The 16,793-nt window shown below is 37.1% G+C and overlaps 1 protein-coding gene across 1 annotated transcript in view; it reads left to right on the plus strand.

The window, feature by feature from the left end:
* The window catches only part of PDGFC (platelet derived growth factor C), a 140,678-nt gene that overhangs the window by 85,220 nt on the left and 38,665 nt on the right, over positions 1 to 16,793 (plus strand). The gene's annotated exons all lie outside the window — the stretch shown is intronic.

The following is a 16,793-nucleotide window of genomic DNA, read 5'->3' on the forward strand; positions in this document are numbered from 1 at the left end:
TAATAAGTCACTCATAATCTTCGCTCGGTCATAATCTTATCATGCTCATATTTGTACAGGGATACCAGGAAGCTGTATGAATGCAATTCCTGATATGTGCACTTTTGAGGGCGCATTGGGCTTTTTGGCTTGGAAGATATGACCCTCTGAAAAAGACAGTTATAGTGTTGTCTTTAACCAAAAGAAAAAACATAGCTAAGGTTTCTATGAAATTTAAATTCAGTAACAAATTCAGTAAAGGAAGAGAATGTGTACCTTGTTTGATGTGAAGGGAGTATAAATAATTGACAAGTTGAGGAAATAACTAAAACACAGTGAGTTTAACTATGTAAAATAATTCTACAAAGGCCAAGTAAGTTACCAGTTATCTGAGTAATATCTCTTTATAAGTAATGTCTTGTGTTTCTTATCTCTTGTAGTTCCTAATAAAATTATTTAATCTTTTTCCAGTACTTTCTGTAGAAAAGCTAAGGGGTTTTATTGACTGCATCCCATACTATTTATTACTCCACTGTGTTTCTGTCATCTTGAAACACAATACTGATTTGTTGCTGTAGAGTACTCGACAGTTTCTCCAAAGGCAAGTTTCTATGACAAAAGACAGAATAAAATATGACATGAAATTTAATGTATTATAACTCTATACCTTACAGTGACCTGATCCTTTAGTTCTGACCTATGACTGAAACTAGGTAAAAACCAGCCCAGTAACATTAGACTTTCTATGCAGAAGTGTACAGTTTGTACCAGGATATCTTTCTCTCCCTTCTGTAGTGTATGACAGAACTTCAAGAGTTACCTGCAGTGGTCATCGTCACACTTTTCAGTTCATCTACTCGCTTCTTAAGCTGCATGTTCTGTGCAATGCCAGAGCTTGCTCCATCATCGCTGTACACTGTAACGCCCTGTAGCATCAGTTCACTGGGCCTATGAGAGAATACACTACAGTATATTAGTTTAAGATAGTTAAATCTCATAGTAATTCAACTATTGCTGAGTGGAAGAAAATAAAACAAAAACATATCCAGCTATGTAAGACTTTTTTGCTTAATGTAGTTCTATAACAGGAAAACAATGGTAGTGGTAATAAGAAATGTCCTATATGTATCCTGAAGCTATGGCAAGTTTTTGCCTGTATCTGGCTGACCTGACCTCCACAGCTGGATTTCTCCGAAGTCAGTTCTGACATTTCAAGCTATTCTATGAGGTCTTTTAATCTAGAACAAATACCACATTTTACAGATACATTAAAGGTACCAGTCTAGTCTCCACTTTAAATACTTTCCTGAATCTGAATCAGCGTGATCCTGCATGGCTTTTTTTCCCCACTCTGTTTTCACTTGCAATTCAACTTGCAGTATTTACTAAGGTAGAACATTTGCATTACAGCAAATTCTATGTTTACGACCAGCCATCCTGATCCAGCCTCACCTGGAACAGCATTAGCATGCATAGTCATAATTGTTGTGCTAATTCTCACCAGTCTTAAGCATGATTGCTGTGTTCTGTATGTTTTGGAAACAAAGTTTAAATTATAGGGTTTTTTAGAATAAACTTCTCATATTTTGCCTGTATTTCTCCAGGTGACTTTTGTCCTGGTTTTACAATTGTGATGTGCTTGAAATTTACGCAGTTCATTGCTGCATTGCTTAAAATACAGCTAATGATTTTTTAAACAACAGTTCTACTTCATCTGCACTGCACCCTTTCTATAGGCAAAATGTTAAGAATCCCACTGTGTTCTTTTCAAAGTGAAAAAACCCTCCAATTTATGTGGAAACTAGATCCATGCATGTATCTCAGAAGAGTTTTACGTTATTTGGTTGATAATAAGGATATGTAAATCTCTGCAATATTGCAGTAATTTCAGTCTTGTACACTTTGTTTGATTTCAGTTGTGACTTGTGAAAGAAAAAGTTTACGAGCAAAACAATCTCCCAGCAAACCAAGCAAACAAAAAAGGAGAAGGATGCAATCTCCTGGCTGTTTTGTGCAGTACTGTTCAGATGATAGAACTGGCAGTGAATTTTCCTTACATAAGGGAATTTGTAGCTAACACAGGCATAGTGGATTTACATTCTGTGTGCCCACCCTGTCTGGTGAAAAAAAGAAGCAGCCTTTCTTCTGCTCATATGATAGCTGATATGACAGGGAATTATTTTCATGATGCTAGCCCCTCAATGCTGTTTTAATTATGAGGCCATTAGACTTCTGTGCCTTGCAGCTCATATCATCAGGGAGGTGCCGTAACTCTTCTTGACTAGCAGGGACTGATTTTTGCTCAATTGTTTCTTGTTGTCCAAATTTGTTGTTTTCTGTCTATGAGAACATGCAGTGATAACAGCTTTGTGATAAACTCCTCTGTGACAGGAAGTCACAGATTTACCTTTCTTCCAGGAAGAACATGGATGCTATAGTTGCCTTTAAAAGGCAGTCTGATGTTGTGAGTAGGTTGTACATTGGAGCATTACAATGCAAGGCTGCAATAGGAAAAGAAAAAAAAATATCTTTCTTAGGTTAGTAGGATGTGTCAGAGTTGCTCTCTCCCTGTGCACAGAATGGCTCTAGTTGTTCATCTTAGAGGTGGTTGCAGCTGTTCATTCTAATCATCAGATGATTACAGTCTGTTTGACTTTTATTATATATAATAAAACACAGAAATGTGTCACAAATCCAAAGTGCAATTACTGTAGATAAGATGATAAGGATAAAATACATGAGTAAAAGAATGTGGAACCAACTGATAGTTGAATAATAGATGCCATTTGACCATCATCTTCGTATTAGGATAGCTATACTCATTTCTGACTCTCTTCAGTCTAATAATTTAAAGTATGAACTATAGTCTGATGTTGGTTTTTTGGGGGGTGGGGCAGCTTTTAGCACCTGCATATGTGAATCTGTTGCTGTACTTGTGTAAGTGAAGCATTTACCTATAACGTTTTGAAAGAATTCCCAAAGCTTGTCTAGTTAATATGTGCAGTATGTAGAACTTTTGCCTGAAGAAAATTAGTTAAGCTGAAGGCAGCTGTCAGTGCTAACATGGGGTAAAACCTATGTGAGTAGTTCTGTGACTTTTTTTTCCTCTTCACATCAAATTAAATACTTCACTCTTAATACCGGGAATGTTCTTCCTCTGAGAGTTCTTAGGATGATGCTTTATGATACAAAGCCACATGCATTAAATTCACTACCTCCTTTTTCCCTGATGTTTTTGTAAGCTACTTGCCTTCACTTCAGATCCATTGTGACTGAACTGTGCCCAAGCTATTCCCTTTCATTAAGGGAACATCAAGGTTCTGTGGTAGAAACCGTAATCCAACTGGCTTCAACGGTCATATGTGTTCCTAATGAATGTATCATTAGGAAATTATTGATAAGGGTTAAAAAATTAGAAGATTTGGCTCAGTCTGACAAGACTGGAACAAGTGTATCAAGAGGAAACATACTGACACTGTCTTTAGTCAGCAGCTGCGAAGAAGGAAAATATTTGCTTAGCTGTCTTTTTTTTTTTTTGACATTTATTCAAATGCATACTATGCAGTGATAAATTATGATAAACACAATAAAAAGGCTAAACATTTTGTTGTGTAATTTTCTAAAGAGACTTCTGTGTAATATAAGACACAATGGGCAACTTACACCACATGGAGCTTCCTTTCTTGTACAAAAAAAATCTGTACAAATCTGTACATCTGGCATGTGGAGTAAAATGTGGATACACAACTGCAACTCCTAACTGCTTCAATAAAAAAGAGGACAGCTGTTTTGCTTCTGTTTGGCCCCTTGTCATGGAAGCACCTTACAGCATCAACAGAGCACATGGATGAAAGATTAATGTCAGCATGTTTTCTGTCTAGAAAGATGAAATTCTAACCCACACCCTGCCCCCCGGGGGAAAAAAAAAAGAGTAATATTTTTTGTTTTGCCTTGAGTGCATTATAGAGGCAATATTGATGTATGCGTGAAGAACACACTAATATCAAGCATAGATTCAGGAAAAAAAATATAACTCTTCACATAAAGTAAGTATTAATTCTGGGGCTTTTGAGGGCAGTGAGTTCCTTATCAGGGTCTAGTTCCCAAGAAAATTGTTTTCTGGACAGCTGATGGTCTGTCCTTACTGTCATATAGTCTTAAATGCTTCTCATGGACTGTGATTACAGAGGGTGAAGTTATCTCTTGGGTAAGTACAAAGTTCAAGTTGGCTTTGAATAACTGGACAAAGACCTTTAAATGAACTCCGTATTTAAAGAGGAACTGGTGCAGATGATGATCATGGCAACTCATGTCACTAAGTAGGTGGGCTGCTGGGATTTGTGCTTTTTTCCCCCAACCCCCATTCTGAAGATGAGGGGGTTACTGCTGCCACCCTTATTTGAAAATTCAGAAAGCAGTGAGGAGTCCCCCAGAATTTTGAAGGCTTCAAATTGGAAAAAAATACAGTCAGCATCAAACTGGGAAAAAAAAAAAATGGTCAGCACCAAAACCCACAGACTCTGAGAGCAGAGATGAATGTTATAGTGAAGACCAGTCTTTAAAGCTCTTTTCTTACAGCTCTTGCCTTAGAATTTCAGGGTGTTCTAATTTAGCCAGCTGTTTTTTATGACATGCTACACATACAGGTGGGCTGGGCTCAGTTTAGGTGACTCTACATATCAGTGATACTTAAATGTCTCTTTCATCATAGTCTATAACTTCTTCAGCAAAAGTGAAGTCATACTAAAGTTAAAATTTATTACAGCTCTGTTCTGCGAGTCAGATCCATTTGGATATGGTTGATTCCATTAATATATGGAATTATAAAAAGCATAAGAACTCTTGTTCCTCAATACACAATTTCTTTTTTACTTTTTTTTTTTCCCCAACACAAATTTCTTGTCAATCATTTTTATTCAAAGTCTGAAAGGGGGTCATATAATTTAAATGGCTGGGATGAGTTCTAGCATTCAAGTGCCTTAGATTAATTGAAATACTGATAGGAGAGAATTATTATGAAATAGCTAATACAAGCTGAAGTCCTTAGTAGCAACATTGATGTTTTACTGGTGGCAGGAAGGTGGCATTTTAGGAGCAGTGTGTAGAAAATGCCATAAAACTTGTGTTAAGGCAGCTGGCGGAGTAATTTCTCCTGGTGTTTGTGGGGTTGGGTTTTTTTTGTTTTGGTTTTTAGTTGCTCAGTCTATTTGCAAGACAACTGAATAGTGATGCCAGTTCAAGAGAGGTTTAAATGCTAAATGGAAGATGAGAGCAGGGGATAGGGATCAAAGTTTTTAAGAAATTAGATTCAATTTGCGCCACAATCCTTTCGTTATCTAAAAATTGTTCTTTTACATCTAAAGAAAAAAGATTAATACTACAAAGGTTATTTCTTTTCATGTGAGTTCAGTTGTAACAATATTATTTCAATTTAATGAATGCAAAAGAGTCCGATAGACTCATGTATCCTGCTTTCTTATTTTCTGAAGAAAAAATAAGTGGTTTTTCATGTCAAAAGAAGTATCGGGATCTGTTTCTTATCTATTCTGATTTCATTACACAAAATTGTGGTTCCTTGTAGTTTCTTTTTATTATTATTACTTTATTTTTTTTAAGAAAGCTCTTATTTTTGGATTTACCATGTTAACAGAAAAAATTGACTCTTTGATTATCAGATTTTTCAAACACTAATTCATCTTTCAGCTGGTCCTGTTCTGCTGGTATAGCTACTGTCCATAGTTCAGACTGTGGCAGAGGTGTCTACTGTATCCAGAAGTATACACATTCCTTTGGGTTCTGTACTGCTTACTAAAAGTTGCTTAATACCATTCTCATGATAACAGTTTTGTAAATGTGACAAAGCAGATACTGCAGGCAGTAAAAGAAGATAAAAAAATTAGAAAACCAAAATGCAGTATGGTTATAATGGAGACTACTTTGTAATGCACATTTCTTAAGCTTCAAAAAGAGTAAACTTAGTTCTGCAGAAAGGGTTTATAGCTGCAAAATTGTACTCTCTAAGCAAATCAGAGTGCAACACAAGAAAGGCAAACAGAAGAAGATGCTTCTCTGAGCAGAACAGGAGGACACCATAGCCTACATGATGTGATCAGAAGGACATGCTGCACAAACTTACGGGCTATCACTGCATTCTTGCCCACCCGCTTTTCCCTCCTTTACAGCAAATCCAGCATTCATTTTTAGTGTCCACTGTTGCTGGAGGACACTATAATGGATATTATTTCACAAGTAATTTAAAATCTATTTTCACAGTCCAGATGAGTGTTAGGAGAGTGATTGCTGATGAGTGGGCAGTTGACATAATCCCTTACTCCTGTTTCACACCAAAGACTACACTCATTGACTTAAAAAACATTTTAGGCTCCTTAAAATTCCTTCCTGGTCCTCTCAATCTCAAGCAAGCTGTTTGAATAAAGTAAACTATGTCCACAGTACCAAAATATTTTTGTAAACGGTCCTAATCCTAATTTATTGCTTCTAAAATTTTTTCATGTTACCGTAGTTGGCTGCATTTCTAATGGTGTAGACTGAAGTTATTTTCTTTGAAAATGAGTGTGGCACTGCTGGGTCTTGCTTCTGTCTAGGGTACTCTGGAAATAGTTGTTATTGATGGAGTTCCCCTGCACTAGCCCTACCACTTATTAAAAGGTAGAAGTAAATGTCTACTATAAGGGGGCACAAAAACATGCTGTGAGCCATCACTACCAGAGCTCAGGGATGTAGACAGACCCTGTAGCCATCTGTGGTTTCTGGTGTGACTCTCTGGAGTCCTGATATCAAGAGAAATGGAAGCTGCAAAGGCAGGCCCAGCAGAGTAATCTAAAGTTACCCATTGTAGTGTCTAAACATTCCAGATTATACATACCATGCACTCCCTCCCTGATGCTTTCTGGTTACTGAAAGTCTATGTACAGTTAAGCCCATAGCCTCACCAACAGGTTTATAAGCAGCTTTCTCCTGTTTAATCAGCAGGAATAGCAGATGTACCAACTGTCCTATTCCTAGGCGGACAGTTGTGTTTCTTCACATTACACAGCTTCTCTCTCTTCTCTTCCTCCCCTTGTCCACTTCCTTTCCTCTCTCCCTCTCACTAGATGCTGTGGTTGCTTCTTCAAGTGTATCATCAACATTTTAATAAAATATGTTGCTCACGTGAAATTGTAGTTAGACAGCATTACCAGCAAACGTTGTCAGTCAGACAGTCCTTTCTTGCAGTTGATGCTGCTCCATTAGGATAAAGTAGAAGTGAAACGTAATGCAATTTACATTAATCTGTTCTCATCTGATCATCAGGATATCTGAGAAGATGCATGTGCAGGAGAAATTGCAAAAAGTGATTACTTATTGCAGTAAAGGTTAGATGGTCATGTGGGAGTGTCCGAGGGGTTTTATAAGGTAAAATAAATAGATCTTTTCCTTTTCTGACAGTAACATGAGAAGAGGGAGACCAGTAAACTACCAGCAATTATTAAGTACTGCTTCAGACTAGCCTTTGATTCATATACTGTGGCTGGATTAAAAATAGTTTTGCATAATTTTATGACCATTAACTTATAACTGGGTAAACTGAAGTGAGAGGAAACTCTTTACACTCTTTAGGTGAAAACTGATCTCCTGCTAGGGTTGGGAACACATTTTTTCTGCCTCCTGTGGTGTTATGCAACTGGTCGGTTACATTATAGGGGTTTTTCACTTTCTGTTAAAGTAGCAATTACTAGCCTGTCCTGAAGCAGGATATTGGACTTCATGACAAATGGTCTGTCCTGGATCGGTAAATCCTGTGTGCTAGTGTAGCAGCCAAGAGACCATATGTTATTGTATTGCTGAACTAAAGAAATAAAGGTGTTTTCATTTAAATAAACATAGATAGAGCCCCAATCTCCATTGAGGTAGGCAGGAAGGAGGGAAAAGGAAGAGGGGAAACAACCAGGTGTGTAATGCTGCTCTATCATCAGAGGGTGCTTGAGGGGAAGGGGTGCTGCCTGAACTGCCCTGGATGAATCTTCACATGCTGAAAATGCCCCTTAGGAATTTTTTGTTTGTTTGTTTTCCAAAATATGCTTTTGAATATTGCTAGGAAATTGCTTAGCCAGTAGTTTCACATCGTTGACTGGAGCCATCGCTACATTCCAGGATATAAGGAATGTGCATAAAGAAAAAATTACCATTTGGGATACTAGAATAAATATTTAAAATGCTGCTTGAAAAACAATGGTAAAAACATGATTATAGATTCACAGAAGTTGGAGCAGATACATTGACCACTGTGAACAGTGTGAGTAGAGGTAGAAATTTTGTAGTGGATTAGAAAGAATGCTTTACAGCCTTGGCTGTTGATGTGAACCATGAGCTCCATTACTGTTTTTGGTTTTGTACAAAATATTGATCTCTACAGTAGGAACATGTGATTTAGTATGATTGCTGTAATTCCCAGGATAAAATATAGCAGACTTTACAGAGAAGTACTGGGAAAATGTTGGTAAGGTGTTTAATTCTCCAAAATCTGGAGAGTGTAGTACTATATGATGTAGGATACTTACTGAGCTGGTGCACTCTCTGGGAGCAATGGGCTGCCTCTTTATGAAGGGAAATGTGCTTTGGAGAATATAGTGTCCAGTGCAGCAGGATCCTGAATTCTGATGGCCATTTCCACATGGTGTTGTACTGTAAGTAATCATAATAACAATAATAATAATAATGATAAATTGTACAGGTATTCCTTTGGGGGGGGCAGATGATGAAGAATAGGAGTACTAGTGTGCAGCACAAGAATACTCTGTCTTATTACCATCTTTGTTACATGCATTATTATTTCAATTCATAACTTGTACAGGATACTAAAGAAATCTGTGGTCCACACAGGCAGTCAGTAGCAGAAAGCAGATGGATTGGAGGTGAAACAGTACAAGAAAATGTTTTATGTAGATGTTATCTATTTTCTAGTCCTTGAAAAATAACCCTTCCTTGTGGAAAATCTTTTTTACTCACTGTATTTTATATGGCTACAGGAGAATCTGTAGTCAAATAGGAAAAAGGTAAGCGTAGCATAGTAACACTGAGCAATGGAAACTCATGGAGACTTAGTCCCCATGGAACTTCTTCCTTTGCATTTTAGGATGAAGGCCAAGGTAAGTAAATGGACTGGGCCATCACTGGCAAGCTAATTCACATATGTCAATATGTTTTTCCAAGCTTTCCAATTTTCCCAAATTCATCTTTGTCTTTGATATATAGTAATAGTAGTGTTGGTATGAAATTTCCTGCACTTTTTTGTTTTGTATTTCTGTTCTATGTAACATGCCATTTTTAGACCAAACTTAACCCTTATTTAACGAGAGCTAAACATGTTTCTCATCCTGACTGGCATTGGCAATACCCGCCATTCTTTGATACAAAGGAGATAAGTACAGGTTATCTTCTAAGAAATTTGGCAATCAGTCTTTTAAAAGGAGGAGTTTGGAAAACGATCTTCTCTCCTTCTTGCCTCCACTGTTGATCTACAGGATTATAGTGTCTCTTTCTCTAAGATTCTTATTCAATTGCTCGAAATAATGTATCAATAGAAGTTATACCAGTATAAATTAGTTGGCAGCACAGGCTATCTAGGACTAAACTCTGTGGTTGCTATATTCCTGAAAATACTTATTTACATGCTTTTTCCATATCAGTAGTTTAACACATGCTTAAATAATTACAGCGTTGTTGTCTGAATATAGAATTGTTTTGGTTTAGAGCCTGAAGTACATGTAACAATGTATCTAGTTTACAATTTCTTATTCTTGTGGAAAAGTTAATGCCCTTTCCTCCCCACAAGGCAGAAGTTACTTTCAGAGACTACAGGATATTCATGTGCTTAAGATGGAGATACTTAAGTGCTTCCAGTGTGCCTTGATACCAGTCACGATGATTTATTTCCTAGAGGTGTTTACGTGCCAATTTACTAGTCATCAGGGAAAGGATATGTTTTCAGCAATACTCAGTTTATCAATTGGCACTGAAGTAAACTTTTGATACAAAGGAGAGTTTTGGGGAGGAGGGTGAAGAGATGTACTTCTTTGGATTTCTTATTTTTACATGCAGTGCTCTGACACTAGTTCACCAAGCAACAAAAGCTACTGTGCAAAATGTATATGTCTCAGCTTCACATGGTGCCTTAACTTTTCAGCAGATGCACAGAAAATGCAAATGTGTTTTCTGGTAGACTGGAGAGCAATAATGCAACAGTTAATTTCTCCAAATTGAACCACCAGTGCATCCTTTTCTTTTCACGAGAAGTGTTCAAACGTTTGAAGAGTAGAATTTGGGAGTTTGAACTCTGTCTTGTTTTTCCCTTTCACTTGCAGTGTTGTAAATGTATATTTATGATCAAAGTGGCTTACAGGGAATGAAGGGGAAGAAAATTGAAATCTAAGGATTAAACTTTTTTTTTTTCACGTGTCCTAAATAACAAGGTAGAAATACAGAGAGAGTTGTGCGGTTGTGTTAGAAGCCTCAGGCTATTACAAATCAGTATGAGGAAAGATTAAATAGAGAGAACCATGGCAACCATCTAACATTTGTGAATGAATGTGTGTTTCCATAAGGCAGTTCCTAAAGTACAGTACTGCATATTCTAAAATAAATGTATTCAAAGTAGGTTGGCGCAGAAACTACAATCCATATTTGGTGAATGGCAGTTAGAAATGTTCTCTGTTTATACCTTGAGTATCTTTATTTCATGGAAAATTTAGACATGGCAGGATACTTGGGGTTTTTATGCTCATTTGCTGTATTGGCTGGAAGTGATGTCTATTGCTGGAAGTGATGTTTGTGTATAATTAAACATCATTTTCTGAGTACAAAAACCTGACCTCATCGGTTATTTATTTGGATTATATCTGGGTATGCTGTTTCTTTCCAGTGACTGTTAAAACACAGTGTGTGTAAGATCAGCAGATACAGGTACTACTATGGAAACTTATTTCATGTCAAATCATTGCTGTTCCATCATCTTTTCTCTGTTTTTAAGTTAAAACATAAAACATGACAGAAAATGTAGAACGTAACTCTTTTCTCAATTGTTGGATAATCTGTAATGATATCCAAAGGAGTTTCCTCTTATAGTGGAAGGCACTGCCAAATCCTCCTAAAGAAGATGAATGCTAAGGGTGAATTGCCCATGCTGTGAGCCTCAGGAACTGGAGTCAAATGACTCTGGGTAACTTTTTTCAGAAATTCCTATTGGAAAGACAAAATCCAGAGGGAATATTTTAAATAGTTACTATTTTATATCAGGTAGTTTTTAAAACAACAGTTTTCTTCCAATAGCCTGACTATACTTTCACTCAAAGTAGCCCTAGTCAAATATTTCTGATAACATTGAGCAGAATAATTTTTTTTTTAACTTTTACCCTGCATGGAGTATTTGCTGGTGCTGCCACAGGGTCACCATGTCAGCCAAGGTGCCTTCTCCCTTCTGTTCCTCCAGGAAATTTGCTTTCTATACCATTTGAGGATTTTTCTCCTCCACCTGACTAGCAAGTGGAGTTATTAATAGCTAACTTTTACTGATGTGCACTGCTAGTGGTTTGTGACTTCAGGAACCTTGTAGTTACTGGGCTGAATGGGCCAATCTTTCCCAGTCTGAGGTTCATGATAGATACTGCTGTCTGGCAACAAATACGAAACAGTATGATGTAAATAAATGCTTCTGAAAGGCAAAGTAATTAATTAAACAGCTGTTCTGAAGCTTGCAAACTTGGGTGGTGGGTGGTTGTACTACCTGGCCTGGCCTTATTGGAGGGGAAAAAATATAATAACAAAAGTAAGATTTCCTCTTACATAAAGTGAAAAATAGTGCACAAGTACCTGCAGTTTCATTATTACCAGTTATTTAATTTTTGTGTCATTTTGATTTTCATCTCACATGATGTGTCTTTTGTCTCTGTGCTTTGCTCTTTGAGGAAAAGGTACTTCAGTCTCAGTGAGAGGGGCAGTATTGGTAATAGAAAAGAGGAAAGTTCTCCACCTATTGAATGAACGATGCAGTGCACTCTTCTTTTTACAACTGTATTGCTACATCTGTAGGCTTTTAGTTTGCCTGAAATCCACTTATTTCTCTAGTCCAGCATGCCACTCTCTCTGGCCTTCTTCCTTCTTGGGGTCCTCCCATTTTCCCTCTGCTCTTTTTTGCATTCCCCTTGTCCCATCATGCATTTTTGCTGGAGACTGTACAGCATGTTGACCTGTGGGGAGTAACAAGGCTGGTGAAACAAATTGGGTCTGCCATTAGATACTACGGATTTGAGTGCCTCTGTCATGCTCCAGTGTTCCGTTTTCCACTTGGATAAACATGTATCTGCCCATCAGAGCATTACTGGAGAGCTAGGTTGATTGGAGGAGGCTTCCAGGATTTATTGCAAGTGAAGGCTGACACGCTTTGAATAAAATGTCTTCAAGCTAAATGTTTGGCTTTACTTTCTTCTATATGTAAATACAGTGTTTATTCGCAAAGAGCAATATGACTACTTACAGATGTGATTTAAAAGTGATCTAAGAGGCGAAGACTATGTAAGGTGTCACCAATACCCTTACAGTTTTGTCTATACAAATACACAGTTAAGTCAAATGATGAAAACCAAAAATTTTTTTCCATAGGAAATTCAAATATTTCAGTAGCAAAAATGATAATTATTTCAAATGGATGTGGAAGAAGGAGAGGAAATATTCCTTTAAAATGATGGTGTTAAAATTTTTCTTATAAAAAGATCAAAAGTATATTTTCATGATGACAGTTTTTAGTAATTTCCAATGTTTCCAAAACTGAAGCTGTCCAAATATAAAGCATCTAAGTTCTATTCAATAACAGTGTGTCTGGTGAACTGCCAGGGGACCTTTAATGCTTTTGGTCTGCAGCTGAGGTAGGTATTTTGGTGTGCTATGCCAGCACCAGGAAAACCTTAGAATTCCATGTGCTTTAAAACAAGTTGGAACAGAAATATTACAGAGTCCCAGAGGACACTGTCAAAAAAAAAAAAAAAAGATAGGGATTGTTATCAAATTCCTATTTCTTCATTTAAAAAAAAAAGATAAATTGAAATGGGTTCTTATCAAAGGGGGAAGGAAAAATATATTTCACTTTTTGCAAGCTGTTTTAATGGGCGTGCTAGATTTTTGTCTAGCGTGCATCTATATACAGATGGAAAGGTCCAACGTCACTGATATGACAAAGTGTTTTACCCGTTGGGTTTCTGCTTCTTACATTCATTGATATATTTGTGGAATTCCAAAGGCAGAGGGAACCCACAAAAAGGTCACAAAATTGCAAGCCAAGGTAAACAGCCTGTCAGAGTATGTTTAGCAAATGCAGTGTAAACCACAGAAAAAATATAGAAAGGAGAGGAAAACCTATTCCCTTGGAAAATACATTTCCTGGTTGGGAAGGCATTGAAGTTCAGAGTTGTTTACATTGCTTCCTTGCTCTTTTCCAATAAATTGTCTTTGTTCAGGTTGTTAATTCAGTCCACGGTCCCAGGCACTGAGGCTACAGGGAAGAGGAATACATGTCCTGCGACAGGTATAATGGAAGGCATTATGGGCATCACAGCTAAAGGCAAAAGCATCTTTCATCCCAGGAAGGAGATTGGACTACCTCTTTGTCATAAATTTTGCTTAGTAATATTTGAATTATGTATTGAACGTAGATACAGCACCAGGGCATTTCTTTAGTCGTTGTCAAAGAGGGTTCTGTTTTCTCCTTTGTACACTGCACAGAAGAGAACGATTCTTTGTTTTGTTCAGCATGCATTTTAACATTTTTTACTCCATTGCAGATGGAAACTAGCTTCTCAGTTCTTGGTTATTTATCCTAGTTTTCCTGCATTTCAAGTACAAGCCTGTCTTGATGTGGAAATAGTTTTGGATGGCTATGCTATTGTCCCTGTTGCTCTTTAGCCCTGTGACATGAAGATGCAGAATTATGTAGCACAATCCTGTAAATGCTAAAGCATCTGAAACACTTTGGTTTGTTACTTTTCACAGCAAGTTCAGACTTCAGTCCAGATGTGCAACGCAAGGAATTTTAGTTGCACAGAAGATTTTTTCGACAGGCTCTTGCAGCACATTCAGCCTAGATAACTGACAGGAATAAAGTTACTGGCTAAAAATGTCATTATGTCCAGGAAACATGTGAGGGACTTTTTTCTGTTGACATAGACAGAATTTCTAAAGATTCCCCTTGCTGATGGTGAAATGTCTATATTGTGCAGGGAGCTCCACCTACATCTGTGTTCAGCAGTAAGAAACTGATACTCATTTCTCATGTATTTGCTTATGAAAACAGATTTTTTTGTCTACAGCACCAGACTTGTTTGTTGAACATAAAAGAACAGAAATCCTCTATAGGTCCTGAGGGAGACATTGCAGAAAGGGAGTAATCATTGTAAACTCTGCTGTATGTACTGTACCATGTTGCCATGAGAAGGTTACATTTGATTGGCTTATAAAATAGGTTTTAGTAAATCCCTTAAATAGTGATATTGGTAATTGTGCATGCTGCAGTGCAGTACTAATGAGTGCTATATAATGATTAAAGTGTTTCCAGATTGATCACTTGGAAACAAGTGGATTTCTGATGATCAGAGTGGTATTAGGGTGGGAGAAGAGTGGCTGAGAAACCTCTCAATCAAGGTAACACTGATAACACACAGAAAAAACATAATTATTTTGATTACAAATGAGAGCTTGTTTACAAATACCACATACAAAGATCAAGGAGAAAAGAACTGAATATAGAAGAAAAACACTGACAGAATTATTTGGATCTGTCATGTATATCAGAAAGCTGAATTTTATTTGGGTTTTTCAGAATACATATTTCCCTCTATTTTACCTTGCAACTAATGGAATTAATTAGCATTTATTTTAAGGGTCTAAGATTTAAACTGTGGAATTTGAGTTTCTCTTTTACTTCAGGGGTACCAGGAGACCAAAGGGTGCAATAGAAAGTACTCTGCAAGTTATTTAGAAGCACTAACACCTATACTTTGCCTGACCCCCCAGACATCTTAAGCCTAAGTCAATAAATGTAACGATTAACTTACTCTTTACGAATCAGAAAAGTAGATAAGTATTTAGTATTCTTAACTAAAAAAATAAAAATGTTACCTTTAGAAACTTCATAAAGTGATTTCAAAAAGAAAAAAATAAAATTCACTGCTCAAAATCAATTTGATAAGTGTGTTGAGCCCTGAAGTCTTAGTACAATTAATGTACACATTGCCTTTGTAATAAGTTGTATACCTGATCATAAAGTAAAAACGCTGGTGGATCAGTTAAAGGAATTAGTTACTGTTTGGCGGGGGGAAAAGATGGTGATAAAGTAATTAGTATCAAGTTCAACAAAGATTTAAAACTGTGGTACATGGCAGTAATGGATTTTGAACACAGTTAATGAGCATATTCATTGCATTCATTTTTAATTAAGTGGAAAAAAATACTGGTCCTTTAAATGGAGATAATAAATGTGCAAGTCAGTCTTGCACAAACATGCAACACAAGAATTTATTGCCTGCTGTCTAACTAGGGAACTGGGAATCATTATAAAGATTAGCTTTACTGAAAAGAAATCCAGAAAAATCTTTAGTAGAAAATGTTTATGAGGTAATAATTTTCACATTAAATATTGCTTGGTATATTTGGTAGAGTGTGTGTGCGTGTTTTGTAAAATATGAGTATTTGCTATCATCAGAGGTAGGACTGTTTATACCCTTGAAAAGGACTCAATGCTATTTACCAATTTAGATTTACTTGAGACTTATTTAGTATATGACTACACATGTGAGAGAACACAAAAATACCAGAAACCTTGAAACTTTCTCAGAGGTGTGTTAGAATACAAGTTGTGGTTTAAAAGTAAAACGATGACTCAGAAAACTACATCTGTGAGCTTCCACACGCTTGCCGTGCATTAACCGATGCTTTCTCGCCTTCCCAAACCACTGGGCCATGCTGCTGCTGGGGCTCGAAGGCTTTCAAGCTGCAGCAGGGGAAATCCAGCTGAAATGCTTAGTGTTTATTCTGTCAGTGGGCAGCTGGGGAACTGACATGAAACAGGTTAAAGCACTGAAACCAGATGTACTTTCTAGAGCAGTGGCTTTCAATGTTTTTATGACTTGGGAACCCCCCTAAACATTTCCAGTGGAAGCGAGGACCTTTGTGTGGTGTATTGAAGCTCACTGATGACAATTGACTGGTGTTTCTTAGGTACCTTTCATGGATCTATTTGAAGTTGTTCACAGATCCCCAGCGATACCCAGACCACATGTTAAAAACCAATGAAACTAAATCAAACCTAATGTGTTTCATTCGCTCTAAGTTCCCAACCCATATCTCTTTTGTCAATATTACCAAAATATCAGGTTCTTCTGACATGCAGTACGTCTAGGTCTTTGCTCAACAAATGTCTCACTGGGGTATGAATAAACTCAAAATGTGCTTCCAAGTTTCCCTCAGCCACGTTAACCTTCAGGAGCTTATTCACCACTGGCATTACAAGAGAGCAAGTTTTCCATACCAAAAAACCCCTGAACTTTCACTGGTGACATGCAGTATACTGTTAGTGATATTGCAGTACGAATTACTATGCCACACTTAGGCAATTTCAATCTTTTTTCACTGACTTTATTCTGCCGTATCCCACGTGTTGTAATTGCTTTCCATAAAGGGAGCAAACAAAACCATACTCATGGGTCTTTTCAAAATGCTAACTCTGCTTTTATTTTTTTAACCTCACTGCATGATTTTATTATGTATTT

This window comes from Buteo buteo, chromosome 1, assembly GCF_964188355.1.
Source record: "Buteo buteo chromosome 1, bButBut1.hap1.1, whole genome shotgun sequence".
NCBI classification, from domain to species: Eukaryota; Metazoa; Chordata; class Aves; order Accipitriformes; family Accipitridae; genus Buteo; species Buteo buteo.